The 25,576-nt window shown below is 45.9% G+C and overlaps 1 long non-coding RNA gene across 2 annotated transcripts in view; it reads left to right on the top strand.

Moving 5' to 3' along the window:
* LOC111537911 overlaps window positions 1–22,062 on the top strand; it is a 25,609-nt gene extending 3,547 nt beyond the window's left edge. Inside the window, exons 2-4 of one of the 2 annotated variants that reach the window (XR_002730145.1) lie at window positions 9,816–9,991; window positions 15,376–15,475; window positions 22,015–22,062. This is a non-coding gene — a long non-coding RNA (uncharacterized LOC111537911). The remainder of the gene's footprint in view (window positions 1–9,815; window positions 9,992–15,375; window positions 15,476–22,014) is intronic. The other variant, XR_002730146.1, reaches the window with a different exon arrangement.
* Window positions 22,063–25,576: the final 3,514 nt, after the last annotated feature.

Raw genomic sequence — 25,576 nt, forward strand, 5'->3', positions numbered from 1 at the left:
TTTGTTTGTTTTGAGATGGAGTTTCACTCTGCAACACAGGCTGGAGTGCAGTGGTGTGATCTTGGCTCACTGCAAGCTCCACATCTGGGGTTCACACCATTCTCCTGCCTCAGACTCTCGAGTAGCTGGGACTACAGGCACCTGCCACCAGGCCTGGCTAATTGTTTTGTATTTTTAGTAGAGACAGGGTTTCACCATGTCAGCCAGGATGGTCTCGATTTCCTAACCTCATGGTCCACCCGCCTGGGCCTCCCAAAGTGCTTGGATTACAGGTGTGAGACACCATGTCCAGCCTAACTTTTGTATTTTTAGTAGAGATGGGGTTTCACCATGTTGGCCACGCTGGTCTCGAACTCCTGACCTCAGGTGATCCCCCTGCTTTGGCCTCCCAAAGTGCTGGGATTACAAAAATGAGCCAATGTGCCCGGACTGTTTGCATAATCTCTAATAACTAGTCTTCAAGTTCAGTGATAGATATTTTTTCTGCTGTGGCCAACCTGCTCTTAAGCCTAGCCAATGAATTCTTAATTTAACACATCATATTTTTCAATTGTAGAATATCCATGTTCTTTTTTTTTTTTTTTGGGATGGAGTCTCGCTCTGTTGCCCAGGCTGGAGTGCAGTGTCGCAATCTCAGCTCACTGCAAGCTCCGCCTCCTGGGTTCACGCCATTCTCCTGCCTCAGCCTCCTGAGTAGCTGGGACTACAGGTGCCAGCCACCAAGCCCGGCTAATTTTTTTGTATTTTTAGTAGAGATGGGGTTTCACCATGTCAGCCAGGAAGGTCTTGATCTCCTGACCTTATGATCCACCCACCTCAGCCTCCCAAAGTGCCGGGATTACAGGTGTGAGCCACCGTGCCCGGCCCCATGTTCTTTTTTAGAGATTTAATTTCTCTATTGACATTCTTTATCTTTTCATCCATTTTGTCTAACTTTTATTTTTCTTTAACATAATTACAAAAAAGCATCTTAAAGTCCTTGTATGCTAATTCCAACATCTGGGTTACCTGTAGGACTGTTTCTGGTTGTCTATTTTTTCTCTTGCTTACAGGTCACATTTTTCTACTTGTATGCATATATATATATATATATATATTTTTTTTTTTTTTTTTTTGAGACGGAGTCCAGTCTGATATTGAGCTGGATCAGTTCACTTTTTGTTTCAAATATCAGCTGAGCATGGTGGCTCATACCTGTCATCCTAGCACTTTGGTAGGCTGAGGCAGGATTGTCACTTGAGCTCAGGAGTTCAAGACCAGCCTGGGCAACATAGTGAGACTTCATCTGTATTTTTTTAGTTTTTCAAATTTTAATTTAAAAAATGGTTTTGGCCAGGTGCAGTGGCTCACGTTTATAATCCCAGCACTTTGGGAGGTCAAAGCAGGCAGATCACCTGTGGTCAGGAGTTTGAGACCAGCCTGGCCAACATGGTGAAACCCCATCTCTACTAAAAATACAAAAAGTACCTGGGCATGGTGGCACACACCTGTAATCCCACCTACTTGGGAGGCTTAGGCAGGAGAATTGCTTGAATTCAGGAGGCAGAGGTTGCTGTGAGCTGAGATGGCACCACTGCACTCCAGCCTGGGCGACAGCAAAACTCTGTCTCAAAAAAAAAATAGTTTCAAATATCTCAGAGTCATGCCTGTCTTGTGTTTATTACAGGCCTTTTTTTAAGCAGCCTTCTCTTTCTCAAATACAACAATATTATAGGATATCTTTCTCTGAATTTCAATCTAGCTTTCTCTACTGCCCAGAACTTAGCAAAAATCCTGTAGGGAGAACTGGCAGGTGAGGAAAACCAGCTATGTATTTGAAGCTTCTCCAGATTCTACTCTGTCTAGCCAGCTCACATGACCAGAAAAGCTGGCTGGTTTCTCATTCTCTCTGAGTAGGCTTGCCTCTATTCTGGCAAGTCTAATCTCCCAAAGCCCATGCCAAGACTCAACAAATGCCCTCATAGAGGAAAGCAGTCACGAATCTCCACTCACTTTGCAAGGGTCCCTTCTGCTCTCCATTAGATTTCCAGCCTTCCAGTGTCTCTAAAAAGAAATATATATGTTTTTTAGTTTATCCATATATATTTTTTCTAATTGCCATAGTGGACACAATGGTCTACTGTTCCCCTCTTACATCCTACATCCTAACCGCCAATTCTAAATATTTTAAATTCCCATTAAAATGTCTTATTTTACTCGTGAGTTATTTAAAAAAAAAAAAAAAAAACTTTTAAGGCCGGACGTGGTGGCTCACGCCTGTAATTCCAGCACGTTGGGAGGCTGAGGCAGGAGGATAGCTTGAGGCCAGGAATTTGAGACCAGCCTGGGCAACATGGCAAGACCCCATCTCTACTAGATTTAAAATAAATAAATAAATAAAAATTTTAAAAGGAAAAAAAAGCTTAAGTTTATACATTTATAATTTCCAAGTATATTGTTTTAACTTTGATCATTTTGTTAATTTTAACTTAATTGTGTGTTGATCTATGGCCTATATCAGGGATTGACTAATTATTTCTGTAAAGGGCCAGGCAGTCACAACTGTAGGCTCTGTGGGCCATATGATCTGTGCTGTTATAACAAAAAAGGAGCCATAGACAACATATAAATGAACGGGTATGGCTTGGTTCTAATAAAACTTTATTTTCAAAAATAAGTGGCAGGCTGGATTTGTCCTGCAATTCAGTTTGTCAATCCCTGGTCTAAATTATCTTAATTATTTACAAATTTATTATGACTTGCTTTATAAATATATTTACTTTGAAATTTGAGCGCTTTTCATGTGCACTTAAAATATATTCTGTATTAGCTGGGCACAGTGGCTCATGCCTGTAATCCCAGCACTTTGGGAGGCTGAGGCAGGTGGATCGCCTGAGGTCAGGAGTTGAGACCAGCCTGGTCAACATAGTGAAATCCTGTCTCTACTAAAAATATAAAAAAATTAGCTGGGCGTGGTGCTGGTCACCTGTAACCCCAGCTACTCAGGAAGCTGAGGCAGGAGAATTGCTTGAACCCAGGAGGCAGAGGTTGCAGTGAGCCAAGATTGCATCATTGCACTCCAGCCTGGGCAACAAGAGTGAAACTCCTCAAAAAAAAAAAAAAGAAAAAGAAAAAGAAAAAAAAATATATGTATATATATACTGTATTAAATGAATAATTCTATATTTTTATTAGATTAAACTTGTTTTGTTCAAATCTTTTATAACTTTGTTGATTTCATTTGTTTGCTTGCTTGACCTAATGGCAGAGAAAAAGACATTTAAATTTATTCTTATAATGTGGATTTGTCAGAATATTTCCGTAGGTCTAACAATTCTTGCTTTAATATTTAGTGGTTAATTTATTAGAATTTTAACATCCGGCCAGGCACAGTGGTTCATGCCTGTAATCCCAGCACTTTGGGAGGCCAAGGTGGTTGGATCACCTGAGGTTGTGAGTTTGAGACCAGCCTGGTTAACACGATGAAATCCTGTCTCTACTAAAAATACAAAAATTAGCCAGGTGTGGTAGTGCACGCCTGTAATCCCAGCTACTCAGGAGGCTAAGCCATGAGAATTGCTCCAACCCAGGAGGCGGAGGTTGCAGTGAACTGAGATCATGCCACTGCCTTCCAACCTGGGCGACATGGTAAGACTCTGTCTTTAAAAAAATTAATATCGACCGGGCGCGGTGGCTCACCCCTGTAATCCAAGCACTTTGGGAGGCCAAGACGGGTGGATCACGAGGTCAGGAGATCAAGACCATTGTGGCTAACACGGTGAAACCCTGTCTCTACTAAAAAATACAAAAAACTAGCCAGGCGTGGCGGCGGGCGCCCGTAGTCCCAGCTACTTGGGAGGCTGAGGCAGGAGAATGGCGTGAACCCGGGAGGCAGAGCTTGCAGTGAGCCGAGATCTGGCCACTGCACTTCAGCCTGGGCGACAGAGCGACACTCCACCTCAAAAAAAAAAAAATTAATATCTTAATTTTAAGATATTGATTTTAAATGATTAAAATTATTAATTAGCATAATCAAACATCAAATCATTCATTTAATTAATAATATTTATAATTATAGCTAGTATGTTTTCTATAATTACATATAACGGGATATTTTATATATCTACATATATCCTACATATATATAGAATGGAAGCAAAGGATTGATAGATATATCTTCTCCCAAAGAAGACAAGTATTTCAGCATGCTTTTACATATTTTGGTTTCTCCTACCCCTATAGCCCATCATACTGAAATGGTCTAGAATTTTAGTTCTGTTATTATTCATAAGCCTTCATTTATTTGGCTTCCTCTAAGTGTTTTGACGAAGAGATATTATGTGGCAAGCTGAGGGTTTAAATGACTAAAAATATTTTTATTATGCCATCATATTTCAATGCTAATTTGGCTGGATATAAAATTCTAGATTCAAAGATCCCTTTCTTCTGTTCTTTAAATCTATTACCTTAGTCTTTTCTTGCATCATTGTTGCAAGTCTAATGGCAATTTGGTTCTTGTTCCTTTTTGAGTAATCTGTTTTGTGTCTCTGAAAGCATTTAAAATTTTCTTTTTGGCTGGGTGCAGTGGCTCATGCCTATAATCTTGGCACTTTGGGAGGCTGAGGCAGGAGGATTGCTTGAGGTCAGGAGCTGAAGACCAGCCTGGGTAACATGTTGAAACCCTGCCTCTACTAAAAATACAAAAATTAGCCAGGCATGGTGGTGCTCACCTGTTGTCCCAGCTACTCAGGAGGCTGAGAGGCAGGAGGATCACCTGAGCCTTGGGAGGTCGAGGCTGCAGTGAGTCATGATCATGCTGCTGTACTCCAGCCTGGGTGACAGAGTAAGACCCTGTGTCTAAATAAATAAATAGGATTATACTTTAGAAAGTTTATCTAGTTTTTTTCTAGTTTATCTAGTTATTATATATTGCAAAAAGGCTTTCCCACTCCCCATCTTTTGTATTTTTATAGCTCCTTATAAGCCTGAATAAAATACTATTTACCACACAACTGAGTGCTGCTAAAAGTGGTTTGTTTTAGGCCAGGCACAGGGCTCAGGCTTGTAATCCCAGCACTTTGGGAGGCTGACACGGGCGGATTACCTGATGTCAGGAGTTCGAGACCAGCCTGGCCAACATGACGAAACGCTGTCTCTACTAAAAATACAAAAATCACCTGGGCGTGGTGGTGGGCACCACCATCCCAGCTACTTAGCAATCCCAGCTACTTAGGAGGCTGAGGCAGGAGAATTGCTTGAACCCGGAGGCACAGGTTGCAGTGCCACTGCACTCCAGCCTGGGCAACAACAGTGAGACTTCATCTCAAAAAAAAAAAAAAAAAAAAAAAAAAAAGGTTTGTTTTATAGTGAACTGTGGAGGGATAAGGGGCAAACTGGGCACAAAAATAAATCTGATGGTAGGGTTAGGACTGAGAGGGCAGAGGAAATGAGACTGACATTTCCTAGGGAAACTGACAGGTTAGCCAATGTTCCTATTCCAATCCATCTTCTTGGAACCTCCCTGCTATTTCCTCTGACATCTGAAGCACTTGCTGTAAAGCACTCACTGCTCACACTATGGCTGCCTGGCTGGCTTTCCTTGAGAATATTTATGTTTAATCTGTATTTTGTCTATGAACCTTTTCGAGGGCTTTGTAGTTCTACTCCACACACTGCACACTCACCCATCCCCTTTTCCTCCGGTGGCTGGTACATGGAAAGTACTATGGATCAAATTGGAAATCCATCTCTCCTCTCAAAGACAGCTAAAGCTACGTGGTCAGGCTCTGGGCCCCAGATTCTAGTCCTGATTTCTGAGTCTGCTTTCCAGGTCAGGGAATGCACTGGGGCTGACGACAAGGCTGAAACGTCTCGGGATTGAAGCTTGGATCCGAACTGTTGGACAGCGTCTGGAGTTTTGCACAAAAGAGAATTGAATTGTAGATCAGCTGGGAAGTTACTGCGATAGTCCTGGTGCCCTGCGGCCTCCAGCAACTGGAACCCTGTGGGAGCACATAGCTGGCATTTTTTGCTAGAGATTAGGAAGTCTTTTGCTTCCTCTATGAAAAGGCTTGAATTCAATGGACTGTTGTGGTAAGATGAAGTTTTTTTTCCCCTTATTGGTAAAAATAAAACAGAGATTTGGCTTGGGTTATTGCGCAGTGGTGGGCCCATGAGCTCGCTCTCCAGTGTTTGGCGGGAAGCCAGTTGAAGAGCATGTGGTCACATATTTGTCCGGCGTCATCAAGAGTGTAGAGAAGCTGTGATCCTAGCCTCAGAGAAGTGAATTTTTATTGCGGTGTGACTCTTCAAAGACCATCTTTATGCAAGAAATGTCAGAGGCCCATTTCATAGTAAGTTCTTTCGAAGTTTTGTTTTGGTTGAAGTTATATTATCACTCATGGGCTGATGTCATCTCCTTATGATGGTGTCCCCAAGAGCCTTCACAGGCCTAGGAGGCACTGGTTGGGGGTGGGAGGCCCAGGCTGAGAGGCAGATCTCTTTGTTGTATTTCTTCCTGGGCTTTAGTCTGGCTCTTTCTAAAATGGGCTAATCCTCTCGCTACCCTCTTCCTCATGTGGTGAAGGGTGTTGGGACAACATGCAAATATGGTTCAAAAGAGAATTGAAGCTGCTCTTTTCTACTCTGTCACATTTGCTTGCTCTAAATTGAGTCTTTTGTTAGCATATTCTTTGAAGTAGAACTTGTCCATGGTTACCTATGGTGTCTTGATTTGTAGAAGAAATTGAGTAGTGCCCAATTGCAGGTAGACCAAGGAGGCTGAACTGGGTTTTCATGGGGTTTGTAGGATGTGCAGAATGGTTAAATGAATGTATGAATGAACATACGTAAGTCTAATGTGTGATGGGAAACTCAGAATGACCCAAGAAACATATTTCTCCAGAAACTAAGTAGATCTTGGGCTGTGAAGTATTTAGTACCCATAACACACAATGATAGTTTAAATACGTGGTCCAAAAATTTATTCCTCATCAACCAAGTCATAAATGCAGGACTTAAGGGAAATCACATGTGAGAGCTGTCTGTTACCTAGGACATTGGAGGCCTGGGTCAGAGTTAGGAATCAGGACCTTGCAAAATTTACTTAACATTCTCCAGAATGTGGCCCAATCTACAAAGCCACCCTCATGTCAGCTGCTCAGCTGGAGAGCACATGTGCTTGAAGTTTCTTTCACCTTCACTCTTGCTTTAATAAAAGCATTTGTAAGTCCAGGAGCTTATTTTATACTTTGATCAGCGATTTTGTCTTCACTAAGAACCACACATATTGTCATCCTTGGGCAGACACAAGGAAGGATGAAAGGATTTACCTGTAAGAATCTAGAGAACTAAGGCCAAGGGAAGCAGGTCAGACGGAGGTAGATTGCATCTCAGATTTAACCGGCCAATGATGGAAAAGTTTTTTTGAGACAGAGTCTCGCACTGTTGCCCAGGCTGGAGAGATCTCGGCTCACTGCAAGCTCTGCCTCCCAGTTCACGCCATTCTCCTGCCTTAGCCTCCTGTGTAGCTGGGACTACAGGCGCCCGCTACCATGTCCAGTTAATTTATTTTTTTGTATTTTTAGTAGAGATGGGGTTTCACCGTGTTAGCCAGGATGGTCTCCATCTCCTGACCTCGTGATCTGCCCACCTCGGCCTCCCAAAGTGCTGGGATTACAGGTGTGAGCCACCGCGCCCGGCCTGGAAAAGGTTTTTTAAAGAGTGAGGTAGCACCTGTCTGGATCTTGTCTTGGGTGTGTGCTATGGTCTGGATGTTTATGGCCCCCCAGATTCATAATTGAAACCTAATCTCCAATGTGATAATATTAGAAGGTGGGGTCTTTGGAGGTTATTAGGTCATGAGGGTGGCGCCCTCACGAATGTGATTCATCCCCTTATTAAGGAGACCCTAGAGAACTTGTCAGTCCCTTCTACCAGTGAGGACTGAGTAAAAAGCCTGTCTTTGAGAAATGAGCCCTCACCAGGTAGGCACCAAATCTGCTGGTGACTTAATCTTGGATTTCCCAGCCTCCAGAACTGTGAAATATACATTTCCATTATTTGTAAGTTACCTAGCCTATGGTAATTTGTTGTAGCAGCCTGAACGGACTAAGACAGTGAGGATGGGAGTGAAATATGATGTGCTAGGTTCTTTCCAGTTTTCAAATAATATGCTTTTACCTCCTGGAGTTTCATCCCCTGTGCCACTAATCTCTGAATTGCTAAAATATTTGCATTTTTGTCTCCTACTCTCTACTTTATCAAACAACCTGTCCTATTTCTCTCTATAGCTGCAGACCCCTATCAGACCTCTCAAAATATCATTTATGACTTCCTCTTCCATGTGGAGAACATGAGAGAGTGAGAGAGAACTGGGATCTTCTATACTTTTAGTGAGTGAATCCACATGACTGTAGGCATCTAGAACAGGGCTCTCAAACTTCAGCAGGTCACAGAATCACCAGGAGGGCTTGTTAAAACACAGATTCTTGGTTCCACCCTAAAGTTTTCCATTCAGTAGGTCTGGGGAAGGGCCCAAGAATGTGCATTTCTAACAAGTTCCCACCTAATGCTGTTGTTACTGGTGCAGGGACCACACTTTGAGAACCACCACACTAGAGGACGGGGATGAAGTCAGCCCACTCTCAGTAAAAACCCAAATGCAGAGGGGGCAGATTAATAAGTACCAGGGTGTGCTGTCCTCTTCCTCCTCTTTCTCTTCCTCATCCTCCTCTTTTTTCATGGCTTACCTGATCCCTGCCTCAGGGGCCTCCAAAGAAAACTCTGACTTAGACCAATGTGTTCCAGATTCAATATCACTTTCTATAGGAAGCTGTCCATGAACTCCAGGATTAGATGTTGTGGCTTCCTATACTTCTCCTTCTTGATGGCTATCATTATTCACAATTTGCAACTGACATTTGTGTGATTTCTTAATCTCTGTTTCCTCCAGAGACTGTAAGCTCCATGAAGACAGGATATTAGAATAGTAGGAAAAAAGGAAGGGTTTGGGTGGAGAATGGTGGTGAGTCACCCTTAGGATTGTGCACAATAAAAGAGAATGAAACAACAGAAGATTTTGTCCCCAAAGAATAAAGGAAGGGAAGGGAGGAGGAAGGAAAAAGGTGACCTGGAACATCCATTAGAACTTTGGCTGCCAAGTCTAGCCCAGCTCTCTCTGGTGCGAACCAGAGGTTTGCCTGCTCTATTTTGGCCACAGAGTGGGCATTTCATCTCTCCACGCATTTTAAAACCTGAGTTGTTTTTTTTAGTTCTGAGCTACTTACCCGCTCTAAGCCTCAGCTAGAGCACCCATAAAACAAAGAATTAAGGCTCCAGGGCTGAAGAGACCTAAGTACAACACCCAGCTGTGCCACTGTTGCATTTTCATGAGTGCCTGAATTAACTCCTCTAAGCTTCGGCTTCCCTCCTGAAAAGGGTTTCTACTCCTAATGTTGGGACGCTTTCAGGAATCAGCACGTGAAGTCCTTAGCACAATCCCTGGCTCAATGCACACAAGTGGCCATTGTCATCACCATCTTCAATGTCATCGTCCTCCTCACCATTGTCAGTATTCCTGTCCCCACACCCAAGGTTTCTGAGGTCTCAATGGGATAAAGAACTTCATAACCATGAAGCACTGTCTGAATGTCAGGGGCATCCAAGTGCCCCATCCCCTGCCTACAAGTCCTGCAGTAACATCCAAGGATGCCTTCCTTCCCCAGGGCTCTCCATGCCTTCCTTCCCCAGGGCTCTCGTGCAGGCTCTACCCCTTGCAAGCCTTTGGTGACTCTTGATTTTACGACAAATGCATCTTTTGTCTCTTCCGTTTTCAGGACTTCAACTAACCAACTAAAGAACTGTTCCCCAAAGCATTGTTCCTGAGGAGGAAAAGAGCCCAAACACCCATCTACACCTGCTTTGTGCCAAGAATCCACAGTTGGGTTGCAAGGACAGTGTATGTTGTCCTTTTGGAAAAATGAGAGTGAGCCCAAATGAAGAGCAAACCAAGGTGTCTCAAATCATCCCAAGGCAAGTGGGGAGTAGCCTGGGCTGTAACGGCCTCACTCCTGCATGAGACTCTCTCTCTGGCTTTTCGCATTAAGTAGTTTCCTGTCCTTCTGCGTAAAACAAAATGAATGGGCTGGGTGCGGTGGCTCACGCCTGTAATCCCAGCACTTTGGGAGGTCGAGGCGGGTGGATCACCTGAGGTCAGGAGTTTGAGATTAGCCTGGCCAACATGATGAAATCCCGTCTCTACTAAAAATGCAAAAATTAGCCAGGTGTAGTTGTGGGCACCTGTCGTCCCAGCTACTCATGATGAGAATCGCTTGAACACAGGAGGCGGAGGTTGCAACAAGAGGTTGCAATGAGCCAAGTTTGCACCCCTGCACTGCACTACAGCCTGGGTGACAGTGAGACTCTGTCGAAAGGAAGGAAGGAAGGAAGGAAGGAGGAAGGAGGAAGGAAGGAAGGAAGGAAGAAAGGAAGGAAGGAGGAAGGAGGAAGGAAGGAAGGAAAGAAGGAAAAGAAAAGAAAAGGAAAGGAAAGGAAAGAAAAAGAAAAGAAAAACTTATCCAAGTCTTAGGATCTTAAAAGGTAGATCCTGGGGTTTAAGGCCACTTATTTTACAGATGAGGCCCAGAGAGAGGCAAACACTCTCCCAGGGATACACAGTAATTTGTAACTGGGCCAAAGCTCACTATATAGTTAAGTCTTTTTGTTTGAGGTGACTGAGATAATGCCATCTATTTTTTTTTTTAAGGGAAATGCTGCGCTGATATTTCTCACAGTTTGAAACTTGTAAAATGCCTCTCTTCCCTGAGTACCCATCTGTCCTCTACTACCCTCAGGGTTTGGGACTGATGCTCTGTGGTTGAGGGAGAGTGGTTAAGAATGGAGGAGCCTGATTTCAAATCTCAGTTTGGTTAACTTACAGCCATATGACCTTGGGAAGCTACTTTACTGCTGTGAGCCTCAGTTTCCTCACGTATAAAACTGGGAAAATAGAACTCATGAGGAGTTCTTGTGACCTAATGCCTGTGAGGTATTATATTTATAGCAGTCCTTCGCGAACAGGAAGTATTCAATAAATTCGCATTTATTGAAGTTAATGACCTCCAAGAGAGTTGCTTCAGGGCAAAGTGGAAGTCAATTGAATAGTGGGTACATTCTCTCTGAAAGCAAGGCTAAAACTATGTTAAAAAAAGAAAAAAAGCATTACTGGAAAGGAACAAGGAATTCAGCTGCTAAGCCAAGTGGAGTGGCTCACTCTGTAATCCCAGCACTTTGGGAAGCTGAGGGAGGGAGATCACTGGAGCCCAGCAGTTCGAGCCTGGGCAACATAGTGAGATCCTATTTCCTCTTTTCTGAGAGGGAATCTTGCTCTGTCGCCCAGGCTGGAGTGCAGTGGCACAACCTCTGCTTACTGCAACCTCCGTCCCCAGGGTTCAAGTGATTCTCCTGTCTCAGCCTCCAGAGTAGCTGGGATTACAGGCACCAGTAATTTTTTTAGTTTTTCTTTTTTTCTTTTGTAACGGAGTCTTGCTCTGTCGCCCAGGCTGGAGTGCACTGGCACGATCTTGGCTCACTGCAAGCTCCGCCTCCCGGGCTCACGCCATTCTCCTGCCTCAGCCTCCAGAGTAGCTGGGACTACAGGCGCCGGCCACCACGCCCAGTTAATTTTTTTGTATTTTTAGTAGAGACAGGGTTTCACCATGTTGGCCATGCTGATCTCAAACTCCTGACCTCAGGTGATCCACCCACCTTGGCCTCCCCAAATGCTGGGATTACATGGATGAGCCACCACACCAGCCGTGAGATCCTAGTCCTTAAAAATCAAACAAACAAGCAGGGCACAGTGGCTAACGCCTGTAATCCCAGTGCTTTGGGAGGCCGAGGCGGGTGGATCACAAGGTCAGGAGATTGAGACCATCCTGGCTAACACGGTGAAACCCCGCCTCTACTAAAAATACAAAAAATTAGCCGGGCGAGGTGGCGGGCGGCTGTAGTCCCAGCTACTCCGGAGATTGAGGCAGGAGAATGGCGTGAACCAGAGAGGCAGAGCTTGCAGTGAGCTGAGATTGCGCCACTGCACTCCAGCCTGGGTGACAGAGCGAGACTCCGTCTCAAAACAACAGCAGCAACAAAACAAACAAAAAACAGGAAGGAATCCAGCTATTAGCAAAATTCAAATGAATTGTGGATTTTTCTGTTATTAAAATGTAGAGATATCAGGATCCTTAAACTCAAGTAAATGACACAACAATCGAAGCATATCGAATTTGAAGCTGTGTTATGATGGTGCCTGTGCCAATTTGGGGGAAGGGCAATACTTGGCTTACACAGATGCTCTAGATCTTGACGAGGGAGAGAGGGGCACAGTTCTACAGAGACCTGTGCCAGTAGGAGAGAGAGCCAGTTGCTTCCGGGGTGGAGAGTACATGGAGAATGGAACCACTAGCTATAAACCAGACTGCATGGTGGGCTGGTGGAAACACCAGTTTCTACATGACCTCTAGACCAAACACTCTCTGGACAAAAAGCAACTCTGCTTTGAATGACCTTCAAAGTGAATGCCCTGGGCCAGTCCCAAGGGTTCCTTCCCCTCCTCCTACTCCGTATCCTGGGTAACAACATTGTAAGCCTGGGAAGAAAGGGAGTGATAGCATAATATTCTCTGTCATGTTACAGACCCAGGGAGCTTTTAAAAAATAAATACCAATGGGAAAGAGGTAACATGCATTCTCTGTAAGTGCTTTGGTAATTCAAAGCAGTGTTTTAACTAGACTCGGGAAGTTGCCTGGGGATCAGAAAGGAAGGCAAAAATGTGTATGGCATTTGTCAAAATTTGTTAAGCCCATCTAGCATAATAAGGAGAACATCTTTTTATAAAAACAAAGTTAAATCATAAATTATGGCCGAGTGTGGCGGCTGACTCCTGTAATCCCAGCACTTCGGGAGGCTGAGGTACGAGAATCGCTTGAGCCCAGGGGTTCAAGACCAGCCTGGGCAACATAGTGAAACCCTGTCTCTACAAAAAATTAAAAAGTTAGCCAGCTGTGGTAGTTGGAGCCTGTAGTCCCAGCTGCAGAGCTTGAGGTAGGAGGATCACTTGAGCTCTGAAGGTGGAGGCTGCAGTTAGTGTGATGGCACTACTGCACTCCAGCCCGGGTGACAGAGTTGGACTCTCTCAAAAACAAGCAAACAAATAATTGCAAGGCATATATTTTATTTTTAGATCATGCTTTACTTTTTTTTTTTTGAGATGGAGTTTCGCCGTTGTCCTGGCTGGAGTGCAAGGGCGCAATCTCAGCTCACTGCAACCTCCGCCTCCCAGGTTCAAGGGATTCTCCTGGCTCAGCCTCCCAAGTAGCTGGGATTACAGGCATGTGCTAGCATACTCGGCTAATTTTTTGTATTTGGTAGAGAAGGGGTTTCACCTTGTTGGTCAGGCTGGTCTCGAACTCCTGACCTCAGGTGATCCACCCGCCTTGGCCTCCCAATGTGCTGGAATTACAGGCATGGGCCACCTCCTAAGGCACCTAGCCTCATGCTTTGCTTTGAACTAGGGGAACCATCAGTGCCTCTGTAGAGGAAGCTCATGGAGAACCATCAGTGCCTCTGTAGAGGAAGCTTCATGGAGAAGCCAGGGACAAATCCTAGAAGGCTTTACACTTTCGGCCAGGGCTCTCCAGACCATTTTGGTTATGCACCCCATCAGTAAAATGTTTTTGTAGACACATTGTATTAGTCTGTTTTCACACTGCTGTAAAGAAATGCCCCTCAATTATGTCATAATAATATAATACAAGTATTTGAGTAGGGAAAAAAAAAAAAAAAAAAGAAAAAGAAATGCCCGAGACTGGGTAATTCAAAAAGGAAAGAGGTTTAATTGACTTACAGTTCAGCATGGCTAGAGAGGCCTCAGGACACTTATAATCATGGCAGGAAGGCAAAGGGGAAGCAAGGGACCTTCTTCGTGAGGCTGCAGGAAGGAGAAGTGCAGGATGAAGGGGGGGGAGCCCCTTATAAAACCATCAGATCTCGTGAGAACCTGCTCACTATCACAAGAACAGCATGGGGGAAACCGCCCCCATGATCCAATTACTTCCACCTGGTCTCTCCCTTGACATGTGGGGATTAGGGGGATTATGGGGATTATAATTCAAAATGAGATTTGGGTGGGGACACAAAGCCTAACCATATCACACATTCCTCAGTACACGTATTTTAATTATTTTGAGATTATATATCTTTATGAGTCCACTTATGTGAAATGGCCAGAAGGCAAATTTACAGACACAGAAAGTAGATTAGTGGTTGCCAGGGGCTGGGGGAAGGATCGAATGAGAATGGCTGGTGATGGGTATGGGTTTCCTTATAGGGTGATGAAAATTTTCTGGAATTAGTGACAATGGTTGCACAACCTTGTGAATATACAGAAAACCACTGAATTATACATTTAAAGGGTGAACCTTTTGGTATGTGAGTTATAGCTCATTTAAAAAAAAAATCACATGTAAATAATGTGTACGTTATAAAGAATAGCCTTAAAAAGTTATAGGGTGAGATTTTAAAAGTCAAGTAGACTGAATGCAGTGGCTTACACCTGTAATCCCAGCACTTTGGGAGGCTGAGGCAGGGGAATCACTTGAGACGAGGGGTTCAAGACCAGCTTGGGCAACATAGCAAGACCCTGTCGCTACAAAAAAAAATTAAAACTTAGGCTGGCATGAATGTGCATGCCTGTGATTGCAGCTACTCAGCAGGCTGAGACAGGAGGACTGCTTGTGTCCAGGAGTTCGAGTTCGAGGCTGTAGTGTGCTACGGTGGTACCACTGCACTCCAACCTGGTCAACAGAGTGAGACTCTGACTTGGCCTTTTGGAGATGTCTTTGCTAATTTCCACTTCTATTGGATTTCCTCTCCAAAACCTGACTCTTTCTTTGGAAGTAGTCATAAGCAGAGAAGGTTGTAGTTGGTGATGAGGTACCACTTCCAGACCAGGCTCCAGGGAATTTCTTCTAGAATGATAGGCTGCCAGAAACCTTGACTGGGTGCAGTAGCTCAGGCCTGTAACCCAGCACTTTAGGAGGCTGAAGTGGGAGGTTCGCTTGAGCCCAGGAGTTCGAAACCAGCCTGAGCAACAGAGGCTGCAGTGAGCTATGATGGCGCCACTGCACTCTAGTCTGGGCAACAGAGCAATACTCTGCCTCAAACAAACAAAAGGAGAAACTTTATGACATTTTACCTGGGTTTACGAATCATCTAGAAACGTGTCTGCACTATGTTTTGGTTCTCAGTATTAGGGTGTTTAGCTTCCTGATTGGTGAGGACAAAAATGAGACCAACAATCCCCTGACCCTGCCTTCTTTGAACTTGGCCTTTCTCCAGGCGTTCGAGACCCAGCTGTTGAGAGTAGAAAAGCAGAAGAAAGGACCTGAGGTCAGCAAGTGCCCTCCCCACGATGGGGCAGATCTGCCAGCGAGAATCGGTAAGCTCTGGTCTTTCTTTCTTTCTTTTTTTTTTGAGACATTTTTGTTCTGTCGCCCAGGCTGGAGTGCAGTGGCGTGATCTCGGCTCACCGCAACCTCTGCCTCTCGGGTTCACGCGATTCTCCTGCCTCAGCCTCCCAAGTAGCTGGGATTACAGGCATGGGCCACCACGCCTGGCTAATTTTGTATGTTTAGCAGAGATGGGGTTTCTCCATGTTGGTCAGGCTGGTCTCGAACTCATGATCTCAGGTGATCCGCCTGCCTTGGCCTCCCAAAGTGCTGGGATTACAGGCCGCTTTGGTATTTCTTTAGCTTCTCAGAGGGGTCACATGTACCATAGCCTGCTCAATCTGCTCTCCCTGGCAGAGGGGTGTGTTGGGGTCCATCTTAGAGGAGGGAAAACTCTGACCAAGAGCACAGCAGGAAAGCGTCATGAGGCAAGGCAGGAGCCCCCCAAACCCAGCATCTAAGTCTTGCTGCAGGTTCATGTGCAGCAGGGGCCACTTGTGTTCTGACCAAGGGAAGCCCAGAGCATCGTTCTGTATCCCCCTGGTTAATTGCTTTTTAGACAATTATGCTGTGAAGTCATCAATGTGTGCTGGAAATAGAAGTTTGGCTTTTTCGCCCTCTCTGGTTGAATTTTATGCTTCCATGTAAAAATGGGCTTCTGTCCATCAATTTTCTTTTTTTTTTTTTGAGACAGATTCTCACTCTGTTGCCCAGGCTGGAGTGCAATGGTACGATCTCGGCTCACTGTAACCTCTGCCTCCCGGATTCTTGTGCCTCAGCCTCCCTAGTAGCTGAAATTACAGGCATGCGCCACCATGCCCAGCTAATTTTGTAATTTTTTATAGAGATGGGGTTTCGTCATGTTGCCCAGGCTGGTCTCGAACCCCTGGCTTCATATGATCCGCCCATCTCAGCCTCCCAAAGTGCTGGGATTACAGGCGTGAGCTACTGCACCCGGCCAATTTTTTTTTTTTTTTTTTTTTCATTTTAACAGAGACAAGGTCTTACTATGCTTTCCAGGCTGGTGTTGAACTGGCTTCAAGTGATCCTCCCACGTCATCCTCCCAAAGTGCTGGGATTACAGTGTGAGCCACCGTGCCCAGCCCAGAAGCCCGTTCTTACATCTTAAAGAGCTTTGATTCTCTCCCTGTATATTGAAATAAACCCTGGAAAATGTTTATAGGACAAATTATGTTCTTCTGAGTAGCTGGCTCATTTTAAATTAATCTATGCTGCAGATGGGTCCCTCTGGAGCAAGGACTACAGCTGTTCCACCCCACCCCCCACCAACAGAACAATTTGGGAAATGGAGACACAGTGGCGCTGATCGCAATGACAAACACAGTGCTCATACTGAGTGCCCTGAGCCCAGAACACTCTCAGAGCCCCCATTTAAATCGCTGCAGTGGCCTGGCCTGTTTGCTTTATGAAGACTTCCCCTGGTCAGCCCTTGGGTGGCAAATTAATTCCTGATTAGTATCTGAAAGTGGACAACACAAGCTCAAGGAGTTGCTTCCACCTCGAGGCAAGAGGTGAGGGGCTTGGGCATTCCTGGGGTGGTCATCTTTCCCTCAGTCCTACAAGAGTAGCTTACAATGCCCTCTTCAGCATCTTTGAGAAGGGGTTTGCAAAGTCCAGCTCAGGTGCATCCTTCCTGCCTCCCAGGGTTGTTTGTTTGTTTGTTTGTTGTTGGTGTTTTATGTTGTTGTTGTTGAAACAGAGTTGCACTCTTGTTGCCCAGGCTGGACTGCAGTGGCGCAATCTCGGCTAACTGCAACCTCCGCCTCCCAGGTTCAAGCAATTTTCCTGCCTCAGCCTCCCCAGTAGCTGGGATTACAAGCTCCCACCACGGCGCTCGGTTAATTTTTTGTATTTTTAGTAGAGATGGGGTTTCACCAAGTTAGCCAGGCTGGTCTCGAACTCCTGACCTCAGGTGATCCACCCACCTCAGCCTCCCAAAGTGCTGTGATTACAGGCGTGAACCTCCGTGCCCACCCAGTCCCTCTCAGGCTTTTGAGAGGATTGAATTCTGTCCTGTTCCTAATGCCCAACTGGAAGCTCCTGGCCTCATTCTCCTTTGTGGAATCCAAGGCTCCTGCATGGTTGTCAGTGGGGAGTGGAGGCCACTAAATACAGAAATCCAAAATTCCTCTTAGCCGTTGGGCCTCTTAGGCCTCTTCGTTTTCTCTTCCTTCACCCCCAACCAGAGTGAGAAAAGTTTTGCCTGCTTTGGGAAAGAAGGAGCCCTTCTAAACCTGGAAGTGTGTTTGGGATGTCATTGCCACCTCTCATGGCCCCCTTCCTGTGCCCTTGCCTGGCTTTGCCAGTCCCAGACAGAATGCCACCAGGAATTTAAAGCAGGCCAGGCCAGCCTTGGAGAGGTGGCACAAAGCAGCCAGTGTCACAGGCGCCATGTGGCAGTCAGCAGGTTTGGACTCCAGCACCCAGAATTCAGTGTCAATCTGATGACAGACCCTCAGGTCCTCTGTGGTGCGTGGAGGTTCAGGGAGAGGAGCACAGGCTCTGGGATCTCAGACACAGAAGGAAATCCAACAGCTGGACATTGATTTGGTCCCATCAATTAGCCCAGCAAGTTGTAGTTCTCATTGCCTGGAGCCTCTGTCAATCCATGATCTTTATTGTAGCTGCTTTATTTACCAAGCAAGTCCTCTGTGCCCACCACTCCCAAAGGCCCAGTGAAGAAGGTGTCATTCCCATTTCACAGATGGGGAAACAGGCTTAGAGAGGTTAAATTCCTTTCCCAAGCTTGTACAGTTTGTCCTGGCAGATCCAGGACATAAACTCAGGTCTCTCTCACTCCAGGACTGTGCTCTTTCTACTCACCATTAAGCTCAAGGCTGAAGGTGAAGTGTGTGACTCCAACCCTAATTTCCTAAGGATAGATATATTTTGAGTTGTTCCAAGCTTAGAAACTTGTGCTTGGGATATTGAAATTTCCAGTTAGTCTAAGGAAGGGCCAAACATTGCATGGTCCATTTGGTTTCTTTCTCATAGGTTTCCTGATAATTCCAAGCCCCAGACAGTATTTTTCACTGTTGCCTTACTACTAATTCTCATGTAGGCTTGGAAGTATCTGCAAGGCTTCATCAGAGCCATTTCAGCAGGGAGTTGGCTATCATGGAGGTGTCAGTGTAAGGCTTAGACAGTTTTGGCTTTGGGCATGTGGAAAACTTGCCTGGATTGTTCTGGAAGCTCAGACTGTCTATATGATGCTATTTTTTGCTTCCCTAGTTTTCCTAGGACCATAATTTTTTTTAAAGTTTACTTTGTATAGATGGAATCTTGCCCTGTCACCCAGGTTGGAGTTCAGTGGCACAATGATGGCTCACTGCAGCCTTGAACTCTTGAGCTCAACTGATCCTCTTGCCTCAGCCTCCCAAGTAGCTGGGACTAGAGGTGTGTGCCCCGACACTCAGCTAATTTTTAATTTTTTTTGTAGAGACATGGTCTTGCTATGTTGCCCAGGCTGTTCTTAAACCCCTGGCCTCAAGTGATCCTCCTGCCTCAGCCTCCCAAAGTGCTGGGATTACAGGTATGAGCCACTGCACCCAGCCTAGGACCTTGATTATGTGAGGTAGGACAAGAAGCGCTGAAAAGATCATCCGTGCCCTCCAGGGAAGACACATACATGGGTTACACCTGATTCTTACAGGGACTACCTGCATGTCCATGGGCTGCTATGCAAGCTTCCAGGAACTTCAGTCTCCTTCCTTAGAGAGTGGGGTTGCCCCTTGTGCTCTGTCACTCTGGGTTCCATCCCTTCTCACCCACTAATAGTGGGGAGGAAGAAGAAGAACTAATTTTATGCTGTGCTTTCTGGTTCTGGGCACTAAGATAGGAGGCACTTTACAGGTTATTATTACAGATAAAGGGCTGAGGAGGGCCTCAGTTTTGGTGTTCATATTTTTCCCCCAGTTTTCCCCCAACCCCCAATGCTGCAGAGATACCTGCAGGGGTGAGTGGAGATTGACAATCAGAATCCTCTGAGATCTCCAGGTTAAGAGCAGAGTCCTTTGAAGTCCCTAGTCATCACCAATACACTTGAGTTTGGGCTACATCTGTTCTGACTTGAGGCTCCCCAGAAAGTTTGTCTCTAGCAGCCCCGGGATTGACTGGGACCAGGGACCACCCTATCCCCTGCTAGTGGTAGCTGGAAAGGTGGGGCCAGGCTCTAATCCGTCTGATTCATCTCCCCTTTCACTGGACAAGACTGATTTGGCCTCCACTGGCTCCAGAGCAGGCATGCTGGCTACACTCCAAATACTCATTTCTGGAGGTATGACTTGAGCCCATTACCAAGCATTTTTATTCATCCCCCTGCTGCCTATCTGGCATCTTCTGTATGTGGGGACGTTTATCAACTCTGTGCTCCTTGGGTAGCCTTCTTCTGTGCCCAGTAACATAGGACAGCTCAGTCCCCAGCCTCAGTCAGCTGCCCTGGGCATGTTAGGCAGGTGGGCTGGTATTCACCTGTGCCTGAGGTTCCAGCCTCAGTTCACTCCAATAGGTCTAGGTTTCCTTTTCCATGAAGTATTCCAGCAACCAGAAAGTCAAGCATCTAAACAGGGCAGCTTGCACATGATTTTTGGAGATACTGGAGGAGGAAGGATGATATCTCCAAGATATGTATACATTGTCATTTCTGCCTCCAACCTTGAAATCTTTTTCTGTATCAGTTGGCTTTTGCTGTGTGTGTGGTGTAATAAATCACCTTAATACTTAGTGGCTTAAAACAATAATCTCTTACCCGCAATCCTGTAAGTTGGTAATTTGGACTGAGCTCAGCTGGAACGGCTCTTCTCTGTCCCATTTACTGTCAGCCTGGCTCCCTCAGAGGTCCGCAGGCAGCTTGAGATCTGTGGCTTCTCTTCCACATCTGAAAGTTGACTGGCTATAGGCAAGAGTGGTAACTGGGCCATGTGCCAACATGTTCAGCAGACTAACTGGGGCTCATTCACATAGTGGTGGTTGCAAGGGTTCCAAGAGCAGCATGAGAAGTCAAACCCCAAAGCACAAGCATATTTCGAGTGTCTGTTTGCATGGCATTGCTATTGTCCTGTGAGCCCAAGCAAGTCACATGGCCAATCCCGGAGTCACTGTGGGTGGAGACTATGTAAAAGCATGGGTACAGGGAGGAAAATTAGTGTGGCTGTTTTTTTGCAAACAATTTACTACACCCTCCCTATCCATTCAGCTATCATCGTGAAAAATTCATATGAGCTTTTCTCTTGAATGGCAGCAGCTTCCAAAATTTGTGAGGCAAGGGAAGTTATAAAAAACCAGAATCTGCCAGGTACAGTGGCTCATGCCTGTGATCCCAGCACTTTGGGAAGCTGAGGCGGTGGATCACTTGAGCTCAGGAGTTTGAGACCAGCCTGGTCAATATAGAGAGACTCTATCTGTACAAAAAATTAAAAAATTTGGCCAGGCGCGGTGCCTCGCGCTTGTAATCTCAGCACTTGGGAAGCTGAGGCAGGCAGATCACTCGAGGTCAGGAGTTCAAGACCATCTGGGCCAACATAGAGAAATCCCGTCTCTGCTAAAAATAAATTAAAAAAAAAAAACATTAGCTGGGTGTGGTTGCAGGTGCCTGTAATCCCAACTACTCGGAAGGCTGAGGCAGGAGAATTGCTTGAACCCGAGAGGCGGAGGTTGCAGTGAGCAGAGATTGCGCCACTGCACTCCAACCTGGGCGACAGAGCCAGACTCCATCTCAATAAATAAATAAACAAATAGATAAGCCAGATGTGGTGTTGCACACTTGTAGTCCCAGCTACTTGGGAGGGTGAGGTGGGAGGATCGCTTGAGCCCAGGAGGTCGAGGCTACAGTGAGCCATAATCACGCCACTGCATTCCAAGCCTGGGCAACAGAGAGAGAGAGGGAGAGGGACAGAGAGAGAGAGAGAGAGAGAGATCCTGTCTCAAAAAAAAAAAAAAAAAAAAATAGCGAGGGGAGGGCAGAATGCTAACTCATCTCTCGCAGACCCTGCCAAGAGCTGGTCACTGCTTGATGACCATGTCAACTCTTTGCTCATCAGGGAAGCATTGCATCCTGCAGTGTAGGAGACACAGTGGGGCCAGTGGTTCAACAGGGATTAGATGCCAGTGCTCCCACAGCTCCTCTCCAGACCTCTGCTGCAGCTCTGGTGCTGCTGCGCTTCCATTACTGACTGGCACATCTGTCCTTCTTAGTGGATTGTGGGCTCCTTGAGGGCTGAACCACGGTTGTTTTTCATCTTGGAATCTCCAGCTCCCAACACAGTGCCTGGTACATTTGTAAGAACCTAGAGTCTGTGTGAATAAATTCGTGAATTGCCCATGACTGAGCTCTGCTGCATTTCATCCAGAGACTTGGTAATCATGATAGAATTTGCTTAGACATTCCAAGGTTACTTGTAATTACTTTTGCTTTCTGAGTGTGATTGATTAGTTATAAGCATCAATATGTTGTGAATGCAAGTTGCTAAAATGCATTTGTAACACTTTACTTGTTCTGTCTTTCTCTAAGGCTACAGCAGCTAAAACACCAAAATCTCCTCCACTTGCTGAAAGTGAGGTAAGAAAGCTATTTTTTTTTTTCATTTCCTTCTGTAACATTTTCTGTAAAAAATAGTGCATGACAATCCCCTTTGGGAATTCTGATAATGATTTTAAGCCAGCCATGCAGCAGTGCAGTGGCTTCTCCAGGGTGTGGAGCAGTACTGACCTCCAACTTGCTCCCCGCTGGACTCAGCCCACCTGAACAGGGAAGGTGCTTTCCAAGGGAGCCTAACAGAGGCCCCCTTCTTAGCCCTTTCTTGGAAGCAGAATGCTAATTGTCAGAGCCAAACACAAGGCCCTCCTGCCTTGGGGATGCGAGGCGTCCTGACTGTGAGAGACCCTGGGAAGGGAAATGGAACGGTCTCTCCCCTCCTGTCTTTTCCATTTTATAGTCAGGCATGTCAGAAACTTGGCACCCATCTACTCTGCACTTCAATATGGACAAGTTTCAGATCTTTCCTATCAACATATCCCATTTAGCCCAAATCAGAGAGTTTCCTGTGCTGTTTGTGATGACCTACCCTCTTCCCTCCCATTCCCCAAGCGCACACCTTACTGTCTCTTTAAAGTGGCAACAGAGTGGATCTGAGATGGGTTACTTCATGCGAAGGCGGTGAGGTATAGAATTTATGAATCAGCTTGGGAGCAAAGCACAGAAACTCTCGATTTCCCGTGTCTGGGGCCATTACCTAGTCCCAGGTGAGGCCCAAAGCTGGGTATGGATTCACCTGGAGCCCCGGAACTCTGCCCTGCTCCTCATTCCACTGATTGAATGTAGCTATATTCTTGTTCTTTTGAAAATAAATAAGACTCGGTCTGCAGCCTCAAAAGACTTAATGACTGAGAGGTGAAGCTCAATATTTTTTAAAAAGAGAAAGTTACAACATAGGTGACACATGCTTTAAGAGCCAGGTGAGGGAGTGGTCAACCCCGTCTTCAGCTCAGATAACAATGGCTGGATAGAATGATGAGATTTGCAGAGAGTCTTGAAGAAGAGGAAAGCACGTGCCAGGCAAGGAAGGGCATTTCAAGCAGAGAGAGCAGCATGTGCCAAAACAGAGCCTGCAAAGAATGGGAAAAAGCTGGGGAGACTGAGAAGGTTGCATGGGGCTGGGATTGGTTGTCCAGTTGAGAAACTCTGACAATGCGGTCTGAAGGATCCTCTAGGCTGAGGAGTCATGTGATTACATTGTTTTCTGTCTGGCAGTACCAAGGAGCTTGAGCTGGAGGAAGCCTTGGGCACCCAGGAAACCAGAGACAGGGTAGGGGGCATAAGTGTAGTGAGACCTCCAGGGTGTGTGCTGTGCAAGATAATCTGCTTCCCAGTGGGAAGAAAGTACAGTTGACCCTGAAGCAATGAGGGGGTTATGAACACTGACCGCCCCCACACCATGCAATAGAAAATCCGTATATAACTTTTGACTCCCCCAAAACTAAACTACTAAAACAACTGTTGACCAAAAGCCTTATCGATAACATAAAGTCAATGAACAAATATCGTATACCTTTTATATACTATATTCCGTATTCTTACAATAAAGTAAGCTAGAGAAAAGAAAATGTTATTAAGAAAATCATAAGGAAGAGAAATAGATTTACTATTCATTAAGTGGGAGTGGATCACCATGAAGGTCTTCATCCTTGTAGTCTTCACTTTGAGCAGGCTGAGGAGGAAGTAGAGGAGGGGTTGGTCTTGCTGTCGCAGGGGTGGCAGTGGTGGAAGAAGATGCAGGTGGAAGCAAACTCGTGCAGTGCAAACCCTTGGTGTTCAAGGGTCAACTGGATTACAATTCCATTGTTACCAAAGACAAATCAATGTTGGTGGCCTTGCAGGTACCCAGGCCTCTCACAATGAGGAGGGGTTGATAGTGGCCCCCTCCTTTATTTCCTGGACCATCTTTAGCATATTCTCAAGCATGGCAGCTTTAGAATTGCTTGGTTGAGGCCGGGTGCAGAGGCTCATTCCTGTAATTCCAGCACTTTGGGAGGCCAGGGTAGGTGGATCACCTGAGGTCGGGTGTTTGAGACCAGCCTGGACAACACGGTAAAGCCCCATCTCTACTAAAAATACAAAAAATTAGCCAGACGTGGTGATGTGCACCTGTAATCCCAACTACTTGGGAGGCTGAGGCACGAGAATCGCTTGAACCTGGGAGGTGGAGGTTGCAGTGAGCTGAGATCGTGCCACTGCACTGTAGCTTGGGCCACAGAGTGAGACTCTGTCTCAAAAAAAGAATTTCTTGGTTGGGTCAGGCACGGTGGCTCACGCCTGTAATCCCAGCACTTTGGGAGGCCAAGGTGGGTGGATCACCTGTGGTCAGGAGTTCCAGACCAGCCTGGCCAACACAGTGAAACTCCGTCTCTACTAAAAATACAAAAATTACCCTGGTGTGGTGGCGGGCACCTGTAATCCCAGTTACTCAGGAGGCTGAGGCAGGAGAAATGCTTGAACCCAGGAGGCGGAGGTTACAGTGAGCTGAGGTCACGCCATTGCACTCCAGCCTGGGCAAGAAGAGAGAAACTCCATCTCAACGAAAAAAAAAAAAAAAAAAGAATTGCTTGGTTGAAGTAGTCTTAATGTATCATGTTATTTGGCTTTAATTAGACTGATCCTCACAAAATAGGCAAGTGGTTTTAAAAGACTTCTGCATTAAAAATGTGGGTTGAGACAGGTGTGGTGACTCACACCTGTAATACCAGTGCTTTAGAAGACCCAGTAGAGAGGATCACTTGAGGCTAGGGGCTTGAGAACATCCTCAGCAACATAGCAAGACCTCACCTCCAAAAAAATTTTAGGCTGGGTGCGGTGGCTCATGTCTGTAATCCCAGCACTTTAGGAGGCCTAGACGGGCGGATCACGAGGTCGGGAGATCGAGACCATCCTGGCTAACACGGTGAAACCCCATCTCTACTAAAAAATACAAAAAAATTAGCCGGGTGTGGTACGGGTGCCTGTAGTCCCAGTTACTCAGGTGGCTGAGGCAGAAGAATGGCGTGAACCCGGGAGGCGGAGCTTGCAGTGAGCTGAGATTGCGCCACTGCGCTCCAGCCTGGGCGACAGAGTGAGACTCTGTCTCATTTAAAAAAAAAAAAAAATTTTTTTTAAATTTAGGTGAGCATGCTGATGTATGCCTGCAATCCCAGCTACCTGAGAGGCTGAGGCAGGAGAATTGCTTGAGCCCAAGAGTTTGAGACTGCAATGAGCTATGATTGAGCCCCTGCACTCCAGCGTGGGTGACAGAGTAAGACCCTGTCTCTTAAAAAGAAAAAAAAAGGCCAGGCGCGGTGGCTCATGCCTGTAATCCCAGCACTTTGGGAGGCCGAGACGGGCGGATCACAAGGTCAGGAGATCGAGACCATCCTAGCTAACACGGTGAAACCCCGTCTCTACTAAAAAATACAAAAAACTAGCCGGGCAAGGTGGCGGGCGCCTGTAGTCCCAGCTACTCGGGAGGCTGAGGCAGGAGAATGGCGGGAACCCGGGAGGCGGAGCTTGCAGTGAGCTGAGATCCGGCCACTGCACTCCAGCC

This window comes from Piliocolobus tephrosceles, chromosome 9 (genome assembly GCF_002776525.5).
Source record: "Piliocolobus tephrosceles isolate RC106 chromosome 9, ASM277652v3, whole genome shotgun sequence".
NCBI lineage: Eukaryota > Metazoa > Chordata > Mammalia > Primates > Cercopithecidae > Piliocolobus > Piliocolobus tephrosceles.